General features: G+C 44.1%; 1 protein-coding gene across 1 annotated transcript in view; it reads right to left on the bottom strand.

Moving 5' to 3' along the window:
• The window catches only part of PLEKHG1 (pleckstrin homology and RhoGEF domain containing G1), a 281,660-nt gene that overhangs the window by 217,935 nt on the left and 51,354 nt on the right, over positions 1-12,371 (bottom strand). The window lies entirely within an intron of this gene.

Raw genomic sequence — 12,371 nt, 5'->3', positions numbered from 1 at the left:
TAGAAAACAAAGAAACCCTAATTTTATTAATTTGTCTAATATTATACCCCTTTCTGTCTCATTAGAGATTTTTGCCAGAGGCTCAAGGAAGCAAGGTGAATGGTTAGAGTTAGGACCCACCTAGGGGGGTCTGCCTTGACGTTGGCAGGTGGGCTCATCCTCTCATGGCCATTGGAGGTAACTAAAAAACCTCCATTTGTTTAAAAATACATAGGGATTAAGGAGAGAGCGCAGGTAACTTGTTTTTCTTTGGTTTTTACTATATATTGGGGCTGGTGTGTACTGTAGTCATTGCAGCCGCCCAGTGATGGGAGTGAGCGCAGGACTTTTCTTTCTGCATTTGTAAAATTATACCCATGTTATAATTATTTTAAAATACCTATTTCTGATCATTCATTTAACCTTCTGGTGACCACTGTATAAGCTTCGTCGACTCCATACATAGGTGGTCCCATCATCAGGAAGCTGATGTGTTTCTTCTTTCCTGTGATTTTCAAATTAGCTGTCACCATGACACTTCCTCATCAATCATCTTCTCATTCATCTCCCATTCATTTTTCAACAAGAAAATAATCTTCAGTCTTCCTCATATTTTAGATGAGTTGGCATAAATGTCAATACAGGGTGAGTGTACAGTGAGGTAGGACCACCTGCATCCTCCCTCTATACCTGAGTATAGTCCATTGTCTTCTCTTACGACATATCATTTTTGCAACTAGTGTTCATGTTTCTTCATGCCATAAAGCCTGATGCAACTTGCCAAGGAAACCCTAATTAGTAACTTTTAGTTTCTACAAATATGTAACATATATTCCTTGAAGGAGCAGGAAAGGCATCAAAAAACGTTCTAAAATGGTTTAACCCCAAAGTTGCCTCAAGCATCAACCTTAACTTGCGGCATCTGGCTTCTGAAATCTCAGTTTCAAGAAAGCAGAGTGTGGTCAGGTTTCAAAACTTTTTCAAGTGAGTTTTGTGAATGGGGAGTCACTCTCAGCCAATCAGTGGCGCCAATGGCTGGCGGCACTCAACGCTTTCTGAAAGTGAAATTTCAGAAGCTGGATGCTGTCTTGGAGGGAGATGACAATGCGCTGAACGCAACTTTGGGGTTAAACTGTTTGAGGACAGTTGGCTTGAGGTAAAAATGAGCCCAAGGGCCTCCTGGCACCGTAAGGCATCAGAGCAACTTAATTTAGATGAAATTGTAATGGTGACTAAACTGTCCCTTTAAGTCACAGTTTAGTTAGGTCTAAAAATTTGGATTGCTATACTTTTACTCAAACCTTAAAGGGACACTATAGGCACTCAGACCACTTCATCTCATTGATGTTTGCTGGAAGCAGAGTCCCTGTCCCCTGAGTTTGACTCCGTGAAACGACACTGGATGTCCTCACGCTTTGCATGAGGGCATCCATCATCTTCAAAATCCCCATAGGAAAGCTAGTTTTCCAGCTTGGTAACTTTGGCCTACAATTTGTTATTCCCTTTTTTACAGTTCCCAGTTTAGTAAATAAACCCATCTGTCTTTTCTTTTTACCTTTGATCCTTCCATCTGGCCTCCTATCTAACTATCCATCCATTTCGCCTCACCTAGAACTGCCCTGCACAGTCACCCTGTCTACCCACCTAATGCACACACAACATATGAATGGCCTGTCCCATGCATTTTAGTAACATATGTCTCCGAGCATTCTTTCTTCCCAGAAGATCTTTTTTTTGTCTATGGCATCTTTTTTCTTTCTCAAGCTGTCCCTAATGATTTTATTTAACCATTCTATGTTAAACAATATTTCTATTAAAAGATCCTCTTGTCAAACACATCTGTTGTATGTACATACATGAGGTTAATCCATTCTGAAAAATATGATATGCTGCACTTTACTTGAACTGTCCCATTGGAGACTGGGTGTGGAATCTTCGATACAGCGGATGGAAATCTCAGAAGGTTTACTGATTAGAGTCCTTAACCTACAGGTGAAGTTTTATCTAATAAGAAGAGGGTTCTCTAGTCATATCAACGAGGAAAAGGTAACACTAAGTTTAATAGGGAAGTATCACTTTTCTGGAAATTATAACAATGAACAATGATGATGTAGCAAATATTCTATAACTTGAGTCACCTGTATTTCATGTAATGTTCTACTTTCTTTTAAATGTGTAATAAATATTTATTAGTTGAGAAGACCAGGACCGGCATTAGGGGTGTGCGAGCTGTGCGGCCACACAGGGTGCCATGAAGCAGGGGGTGCCCTGCGGCCGACACAGCTCACACATTGCCGGCTACCCAGGTGGAGGATTTCATTATTCTCAACCCGGGATAAAAACAAAACAAAAAATAATTGCGGCGGGGGCGGGACTTAGCGTGCGGCGAAGACGGGACTTAGCGTGCGGTGGGGGTGGGGCTAGAAGTACCGGGTAATTGCTGCATGGGAAGCAGGAAAGAGTCCCTGCTTCCCCTACAACCAGAATCCTGGAGTTGCACTACTTCCACCTCCATAATGAATAGATGTAACTATATGTGATTGTCTGCCTGTGTGTGTGTGTGTGACTGTCTGCCTGTGTGTATGTGTGTGACTGTCTGCCTGTGTGTATGTGTGTGCGTGATTGTCTGCCTGTGTGTATGTGTGTGCGTGATTGTCTGCCTGTGTCTGTGTGTGTGTGTGACTGTCTGTCTCTGTGTGTGTGTGTGCGTGTGTGTGAGACCGTCTGTCTGTGCCTGTGTGTGTGTGTGACTGTCTGCCTGTGCCTCTGTGTGTGTGTGACTGTCTGCCTGTGTGTGGGTGTGTGTGTGACTGACTGCCTGTGTCTGTGTGTGTGTGTGTGTGTGTGTGTGTGTGACTCATTGCCTGTGTCTGTCTGTGTGTGTGTGTGTGACTGTCTGCCTGTGTGTGTGTGACTGACTGCCTGTGTCTGTCTGCGTGTGTGTGTGTGACTGTCTGCCTGTGTGTGTGTGTGACTGTCTTCCTTTGTGTGTGTGGCTGTCTGCCTGTGTGTGTGTGACTGTCTGCCTGTGTGTGACTGTTTTCCTTTGTGTGTGTGACTGTCTGCCTGTGTCTGTGTGTGTGTGTGTGTGTGTGTGACTCATTGCCTGTGTCTGTGTGTGTGTGTGTGCTGCCTGTGTCTGTGTGTGTGTGTGTGTGACTGCCTTGTGTGTGTGACTGTCTGCCTGTGTGTGTGTGTGGCTGTCTGCCAGTGTGTGTGTCTGTTTGCCTGTGTGTGTGTGTGTGTGTCTGTCTGCCTGTGTGTGACTGTCTTCCTTTGTCTGTGTGGCTCTCTGCCTGTGTGTGTGTGACTGTCTGCCTGTGTGTGACTGTTTTCCTTTGTGTGTGTGACTGTCTGCCTGTGTGTGTGTGTTTGTGTGTGTGCCTAAAAGCCTAAGGCTGCCCCTGGACATCACAATCCAGTTTAGTCATAGGTACACATTATTATTATTATTATTACTTATAAAGTGTCAACAAATTCCATTGCGCTGTACAATAGATTGACTAACTGACACGTTTTTGCAACAAGACGAGCTGGACGCACAGGAACAGAGGGTGTTGAGTGCCCTGATTACAGGGCCGGCGCTACCTGTTAGACGGACTAAGCAGCCGCCTAGGGCGCCCCTTGGGGAGGGGCACCGCCAGGAGCGCCGGCCCCCCTCATGCTGCAGCCGCCCGAGCGCTCTGTAGAGAGCCTCAGGAAGCTGCAGCTTTGCCCGGGCTGGTGCGTCCATGAGGGCGCACCGCCCGGGCGCAGCATGAGGAGAGGGGCTGACATGAGGGAAGGGTTTAGCGCTCCCTCATGTCACTCCCTCACTGTAGCGTGGCCGAGCCCTGTATGGTCCGGGGGCACAGGGAGCATCTGTCTCCTGTACCCGGCAGGACTAACAGGAAGTGCACACTGAGTGTGCACTTCCTGTTAGTCCGGCCGGGTACAGGAAACAAAAGCTCCCTGTACCCACGGACCATACAGAGCTCGGCCACGCTACAATAGAGGTGGGTGGAGAAAGAGAGTGGGGAGGGGGGAGAAAGAGAGTGGGGAGGGGGAGAAATAGAGTGGGGAGTGGCGAGGGAGGGAGGGGGGAGAAAGAGAGTGGGAGGGGGAGAAAGAGAGTGGAGAGTGGGGAGGGGGAGAAAGAGAGTGGAGAGTGGGGGGGGAGAAAGAGAGTGGGGAGGGGGAGAAAGAGAGTGGGGAGGAGGATAAAGAGAGTGGGGAGTGGTAGGGGGAGAAAGAGAGTGGGGAGGGGGAGAAAGAGAGTGACAAGGGAGGGAGGGGGGAGAAGGGGAGGGGGGAGAACGAGAGTGGGGAGGGAGGGGGGAGAAGGGGAGGGGGAGAAAGAGAGTGGGGAGGGAGGGGGGAGAAAGAGAGTGACGAGGGAGCTGGAGAAAGAGAGTGACAAGGGGGGGAGAAAGAGAGTGACAAGGGAGGGATGGGGAAAGAGAGTGACAAGGGAGGGAGGGGGGGGAAAGAGAGTGACAAGGGAGGGAGGGGGGAAAGAGAGTGACAAGGGAGGGAGGGGGGAAAGAGAGTGACAAGGGAGGGAGGGGGAAAGGGAGTGACAAGGGAGGGAGGGGGAAAGGGAGTGACAAGGGAGGGAGGGGGAAAGAGAGTGACAAGGGAGGGAGGGGGGGAAATAGCGTGACAAGGGAGGGGGGGAAGAGAGTGACAAGGGAGGGAGGGGGAGAAAGAGATTGACATCCATCACACACACACACACACACACAAAATCATGCAACCCTTACACACACAGAAACACACAATGCATTCCTTACACACACTCAATGCACCCCTTACAGACGCACACACTGCATCCCGTACATACACAGAAACACACCTTGCAGCCCTTACACATACAAACACAGATTCACACAATGCATTCCTTACACACATATCAGGACATCCCCTACACACTCCACCCCCTGTGAACAAACTCATTGGTGGAACATGAAGGTGGACCCTGAGCTGTGTAAAGGGCCCCCAAAAAAGGGAGCCGCTTCCCGTTCTCCCAGAACATTGATTTTTGTGAACACAGTTACAAACAGCCTCCAGAGATCCTGTTCTACACCAGACCAGTGGTGCCAGACTGCAGCTAGAGCCCATCAACATCCTCATCTGGTTGTAAGTAGGCAATCTAGCATATTACTCGTGGCACTAATCTCTAATTTACCTCACATTAAAGAAACACTATAGTCCCCAGAACCACTGCAGCTTAATGTAGTGCTTCTGGTGTCTATAGCCTGTCCCTCCAAACCTTTTAATGTAAACACGGCGGCACTGCAGCACTGGCGTTAGTTAACATGGCAGATCATATGGGTGGGGCATTGTGATGTCACATGGGGGGAGGGGGGGCAGCAAACTTTACTTTTGCCTAGGGCGGCAAAAATCCTTGCACCGGCCCTGCCTGATCAAACCAGCTTACATTGAATTTCAGGAGTAGAAATTGAAACATTCTTTTGGCTTCTCAGTCTCCAAATGTTGTGCCTTATGATAGAAATGTGCGTAGTTTACAACAATAACTTACTAGGCGTCAAGATGGATGGATGGTCTTAAATAAAGGTAAATGCATGTGAGTGTAATTCTCCATTACATTTTTCCACAAACATTTATGTGTAACATACAGGAAATAAGTGAGCTTAAACTGACACTAACTTTTCGAATACAAACATGTATTCCTAATGTTATATTAAAGTAGGAACTCTTTAGATGCCCTTTCCATTCTCCCTCCCTCCCTCACCCCTAAGAAAAAGCCGAATTCACACTGCAGAGATAGCAGGGACATACTCTTTGCCCCAAAATCACTACACAAGGCTGTAGTGGTTCTGGTGCTTAGAGTATCCCTTTAATTTTAAAACCCCACAGAAGTCACAGTTTCCCTTTAAATGAATATTTGATGGTGAAATTTGTAGGTTCTAAGTATAAAAATATAATAGTAGCTGCTACATTCAACACAGTAATGGGATGTATCACTGATTTACTGTTAAAACTTCCATCAATTATCCAATGTTTACTTTTAGAAATTCTAACTTTGCAAAAGCTAATTGTGGGAATGTAAGTTTCTCCAGTGGGAAAGTCCTTGCTATCATATTTTGCCCCTTTTTGTTGTTTTTCCTGTTGAGATAGATTGGTCTTTGATGATCAGAGACTGGAGCCAGCTTGACATTATTAGTGTGCGTTCAACAAGTTGTGTTTTGCTTAACAAACACAATATACAACATCCCTTGCTCGGCCATATTCATTTTATACCTGCAAATGCATATAGGATAATTCAAAGACCTTTGTCTACGTTATAATAAACTAGTTCACTTTTTGTTCAAACAGTGTCTGATTTTTGATTAAGGTATATATATCCATGATTGAATAGTTAAAAAAGCATTGCAGATTCAAAAATGCCTAGATTAGTGGTATCAGAAATTAAAGGACCACTATAGGCACCCAGACCACTTCAGATTAATGAAGTGGTCTGGGTGCCAGGTCCAGCTAGGGTTAACCCCTTTTTCTATAAACATAGCAGTTTCAGACAGTGAGAAGACGCCAGCGTCTATAGGAAAGCAATGTGCTCTTGCTGAGCATGCGCATTCAGCCGAAGAGGAGGAGAGGAAGCCAAGAGGAGGAGGAGAGCTCCCCGTCTGGTGCTGGAAAAATAGATAAGTTTAACCCCTTCCTCTCCATCCAGCCCGGCGGGAGGGGGTCCCTGAGGGTGGGGGCACCCTCAGGGCACTATAGTGCAAGGAAAACGAGTATGTTTTCCTGGCACTATAGTGGTCCTTTAACCCCTTAAGTAAACATGACATGTGTGACATGTCATGATTCCCTTTTATTCCAGAATGTTGGTCCTTAAGGGGTTAAGCAATTTCATATCTATAGCAAAGGTTTTTTAAAATTGAATCTTTCTTTAAGAAATATAAATATTGTATTTGCTGAATAATTAAGTGAATTCTTACGGCTGCATTACTAAAGATATCAACATTTGAAGGCCACATCTAAAGGTATGATTATATTGTGCATCTACCTTCATATTTCTGCTATCAAGGTTTTTATGAGACACTTTCGCAACTCAGGTATTTCATCATCTATTGGGAAAAAAAAAAAAGCACCAAACATGGCAATAAATAGAGCCAAGAAATATACTGCCATAGCCTAGAGAAATATGCAAAGTGATGACAGTCTCAACAGCTTAATAACCAGCCACACTGAATAGGGTCAGCACTATATGAGTAATCTGAAGCACACCTGGTAAGCAAGACACATTTCAACCCCAGCAGATGGAATACAATACAGCTATTTATATATTATTGACCCATACATAGCTCGAGGGCCTTTAGTTCACTGTAATGGAATGTAGTGAATACTCTTCCAGCCCTTAGAAAAAAGGTTACTGAAATCCCATGGGACTTTGTTGTGACTGAGTGCCTCTTCCTAAATCAGAAACATTGAAGAAGATTGTGCTGTACCTAGTGATCATAGACTGTTTGATATCAGTTCAGTGAAATGGTCATGTCCCAATTTTATGTGGGACTAGGACCCAAAGCTTCTGCACTCTTATTATACAATTCCTCTCTTAACTATTATCCAGCAAGTGCCCCTAGTGGATTCAGAGAAGGGCTAGAGACAAAGAGACAAAGGAAGCAATTGCCCCCAGGCCACTATCATACAAGGTTTGTGGGCAGCAGTGTTGCACTTTGTCTGCTTAGAAGCAGCAGAGGTATGTTGGGATGCCTGTTATTAGTGCACTGCAGAACTGGGACATCAATTGTGCATGGCCTTTGCTAGCCCAGCACTGTGTGGGACTGTGCATTGGCTGATGGCCCACAATCTCAATGTTCCCTAGGCTGGGCATGCCTATGGAGTATTTTCTTGATGATTGCAGTCTTTGGGACCAACAATGCCCCTATACACAACACACATACACAAACTACAGCACCTATACACACGCGCGCGCACACACACACACACACTGTACAGCCCCTAGCCAAACCACAACACATCTGAAACTGACCTATTTGCACAAAACACCACACCCCAATCAGCTCATTCTACCACATGCAAGCCCATAAGCAGCCTCCAAAAATATACCCAGTACACTTTCCTGGCCATTTTGTCCTCTGGTATACAATTTAAGGAGACACCAGAGGTCACAAGCAAAAACAGCACAATCGTGTCATTAAATCTTATTACACTGCAAAGAACAAATACAGGGCCTTTTTCTCATTCAAGAACTCCTCAGCAGGGCTCTACGCATGGGCTGCCCTGGAAGAACATTGAAACAACATTCTCACTTTGAGGGGGAGCGTGTTGTTGTTGATGACACGACATCCCCCACTGTCACCACCCCTTTCCCACTGGGCTGCTTTGATTAAAAAATGCCCAGGCTGACTTTTTTTTCCTAGTCCAGCCCTGATGGGTATGATGAGTATATGTTATGGTGTTTTAAATGGCTGGGGTTGCAATGAGACATAAGTGTCAGTGGAGTCACAGGAAACAGAGTTGATAACCTCATGGTGCAAAAGTTATGCTGATGGAGGATGCAGGAATATATACTGTCATACCTCATGACTAGAGCAGCCTCCATCTGTCAAACCTACATTTTGTTTACTCAGTCTGCAAAGGTCCATCCATACAGAGGTTTGAATTTTGTGCACCAAAAATGCCATTTATATGTACTTTCCAGCTTGGTCATAAATTGCCAGCACTCCTCTGTAAACAAAATGAATATCAGGTATCACTCTTCTACGTGGTGAAATGTATGCCGGCACATGGTAACCCACAGTGTATTAGAGTGGGGGAATATTTATTCCTGTTTTGTCTGCTGCTAACATGCAATTGGATAATTATTTATTTAGTAGGTTCTTAAACCAGTCCTACCAGTCTTATCTTGTTTAGGAATTTTTTGCTAGTCAATGAGTTGTGCGTGTGTGTGTGTGGCTGCTAGTGAGTGAGGTGTGTGCGTGTGGCTGCTAGTGAGTGAACTGGTGTGTGTGTGTGTGGCTGCTAGTGAGTGAGCTTGTGTGTGTGTGTGTGTGTGTGTGTGTATGTGGTAGCTAGTGAGTGATCTTGTATGTGTGTGGCTGCTACTGAGTGAGCTTGTGTGTGTGTGTGTGTGTGTGTGTGTGTATTCCTGCACCTGAGTGAGCTTGTGTGTGTGTGTGTCTGCTAGTGAGTGAGTGTGTATGTGTGTGGCTGCTAGTGAGTGAGCTTGTATGTGTGTGTAGCAGTGAGCTTATCTGTAGTGAGCATGCATGTGTCAGTAGGTTTGTCTATTGGAAGCATGTGTGTGTGTCAGTGAACTGGTCTGTGGTGAGCATGTGTGTGACAGTGAGCTTGTCTGTAGTGAGCATGTGTGTGTTAGCTTGTCTGTAGTGAGCATATGGGTGTCAGTGAGCATGCGTGTGTGACAGTGAGCTTGTATGTAGTAAGCTTGTGCGTGGCAAAGTTTGTCTGTACTAAATTTGTTTGTGTACCAATAAGCTTCTCTGAGTGTGTCAGTGAGATTGTCTGTCAGTGAGCCTATTTGTGTGCATCAGTGAACTTGTATTTTAGTCAATGAGATTGTCTGTCTTTGAGCCTGTACATCAATGAGCTTGTATCAGTGAGTTTGTCTGTGTCTGCATGTGGGTATGCTTACTGTATAATTAAATGTTTTACTCTGAAAGGAGGCAAGGCCGGACTGGGGATACAAAGCAGCCCTGGAAAAAAAAATATATATATATGCCAGGCCCATAAGTATATATATATATATCACACACACTCTGAAAGGACCAATATTTTGAATTAGAAAAATAAATATACCAATAATATTATGTAAGGCTATGTCTTGCCACCACAGATGATTAAGTAACATATAAGCACACAATATATATATCATCTGGGGTGGCAAGACAAGCCTTACATAATATTATTGGTATATTTATTTTTCTAATTCAAAATATTGGTCCTTTCAGAGTGTGTGTGATATATATATATATATACTTATGGGCCTGGCATATATATATTTTTTTTTTTCCAGGGCTGCTTTGTATCCCCAGTCCGGCCTTGCCTCCTTCACTGAGAGCCAGAGAGCCCCTACACTGAACTTTCTTTAGCTCTTCTGAGCTCAATCCTCATAATCAGGTCCAGCTCACTGGCTTGATTACTTACACTGCGGAGGCGTCAGGGCACAACACACAGTAAAGGTTATGGTGCTTGGAGTGTTGCTTTTTACATTTCCCTATATCTCCCCTTATGTACGAAGACTTTCTAAAAGACTCAAAAGTCACTGATTATAGAAATATTATAGAAATATCCTTAACCTCTGTTTCCATACTTAATGGGTTTTCCCTTTTGTATTTTTGGGACTAATTTTACATAGAAACATAGAAACATAGAATGTGACGGCAGATAAGAACCATTCGGCCCATCTAGTCTGCCCAGTTTAAGACTATGTCCTCTTGTTGTGGTAGTTTTTCTTCTTTTAAATATAGTCTCCTCCTTTACTGTGTTGATTCCCTTTATGTATTTAAATGTTTCTATCTTATCCCCCCTGTCTCGTCTTTCCTCCAAGCTATACATGTTAAGATCCTTTAACCTTTCCTGGTAAGTTTCATCCTGCAATCCATGAACCAGTTTAGTAGCCCTTCTCTGAACTCTCTCTAAGGTATCAATAACCTTCTGAAGATACGGTCTCCAGTACTGCGTACAATACTCCTAGTGAAGTCTCACCAGTGTTCTGTACAATGGCATGAGCACTTCCCTCTTCTACTGCTAATACCTCTCCCTATACAACCAAGCATTCTGCTAGCATTTCCTGCTGCTCTATTACATTGTCTGCCTACCTTTAAGTCATCAGAAATAATCACCCCTAAATCCCTTTCCTCAGTTGTTGAGGTTAGGACTCTATCAAATATTCTGTACTCTGCCATTGAGTTTTTACGTCCAAGATGCATTATCTTGCACTTATCCACATTAAATGTCATTTTAAATTAGATATGCATCTTCAATATACACATTGAAAAACAATTATACTCTGCATGACTTTAACACTTATTTACAGTTACTTACTTTAACACTTATTATATATAAAGTTTATTTTTTAAAGTGTGCCCCCAGGGCTGCACAGGGTGCACCACGCCTTGGCGCCAGAAGGTGGGGTTCACCAAAAGCAGTGGGCCAACTGCCTATCAAAGGGGGCCCAGGAGGTGGCAGACAGGCCACCCCTGAAGCGGATACTTATTCACTAAGGCAGAGTAGGCACCTGCTTAATTGGACGAAATATAGACTTGCTGAAATATACCAGTGGGTAGAGAATAGGCAAGCTGTGGGAGCGCTCATGTGATGTGATAGTGTGATCCCCGGAGCCAGAAGATTACAGAAGCCACTGGACCCCATGGAGAAGATCTCCATTGGACCCCCAGGGAAAAAATACCTATTGGACCCCAGGGAAAAATCGCCACTGGATCCCAGGGAGAGGACCCATACCATGTCTCCCAAAGGTAGGGAGGCTGGATGTGCCTAAAAATGTTTAATAAAACCAATATAAATAAAAGTCAGTGTGTGTCTTTAAGTTCAATGTGTGTGTCTGTCAGTGAGTGTATGGGTCAGTGTGTGTCAAATCAGTGAGTGTGTGCGTCGCTCAGTGAGAGTGTCAGTGAGTGTTTTTATCAGTGAGTGTGTCTCTCAGTGAATGTTTGTGTTTCAAATCAGTCTTGCCACTGTGTGTCAGTGTGTCTGTCAGTGTGTGGCACATCAGTGAGTGTGTGCCTCTCTCAGCGAGAGTGTGTGACTGTCAGTGAATGTGAGTCTGATTGCAAAAATGGGCGGGGTTTATAGATGGAGAGCGTCTGGACTGGAAATTTGCAATGTAGAGGAGTTAGTAAGATGACCACGCCCACCTAAGGGCCAAATAAAAATTCTGCAAATAGGCGTCTATGACCCTAGCATTGTTTGTGCACAAGTAAAAAAAAAAGCATTTAAACTTGTATCAATTCCTTTCACTTTAATATGCAAATTATAATGGAGCAGTTATATGGAATTGGAAGACAGCATAAAACCTAGCAGTGGCAAACTTTACTTTGATTTCTATGTTGGTGTGAGGATTTTCTGTTTAACTGAATATTCAAAATTGTCAGCTTGCTGCCATGTATGATCAACAGATTTTGCCTTTTGAACATGCGCAGAGACAAGAAAAACCTACACTTTCAGCCCTTGCTCAAATGTCAAATCTTGTTCTCTCAAAGTGTTCTGAAAAGTATTTGTGATTTCCAAACTGTATATATTTATTCAATTGTTCTAAAAATGGTCTTAAATGTGTTTTCTCTCTATTTAAAACAGTGTGCCAGGAGAGTGCCAGCAAAAAAAGATTGAAAAGAAACAGATCACATTTTTATGCCGGAAAATAGACAGAATGATAAATCTATTGC

Source organism: Pelobates fuscus, chromosome 2 (genome assembly GCF_036172605.1).
Source record: "Pelobates fuscus isolate aPelFus1 chromosome 2, aPelFus1.pri, whole genome shotgun sequence".
Lineage (NCBI taxonomy): Eukaryota > Metazoa > Chordata > Amphibia > Anura > Pelobatidae > Pelobates > Pelobates fuscus.
This window is presented reverse-complemented; position numbering and strand designations above follow the sequence as displayed.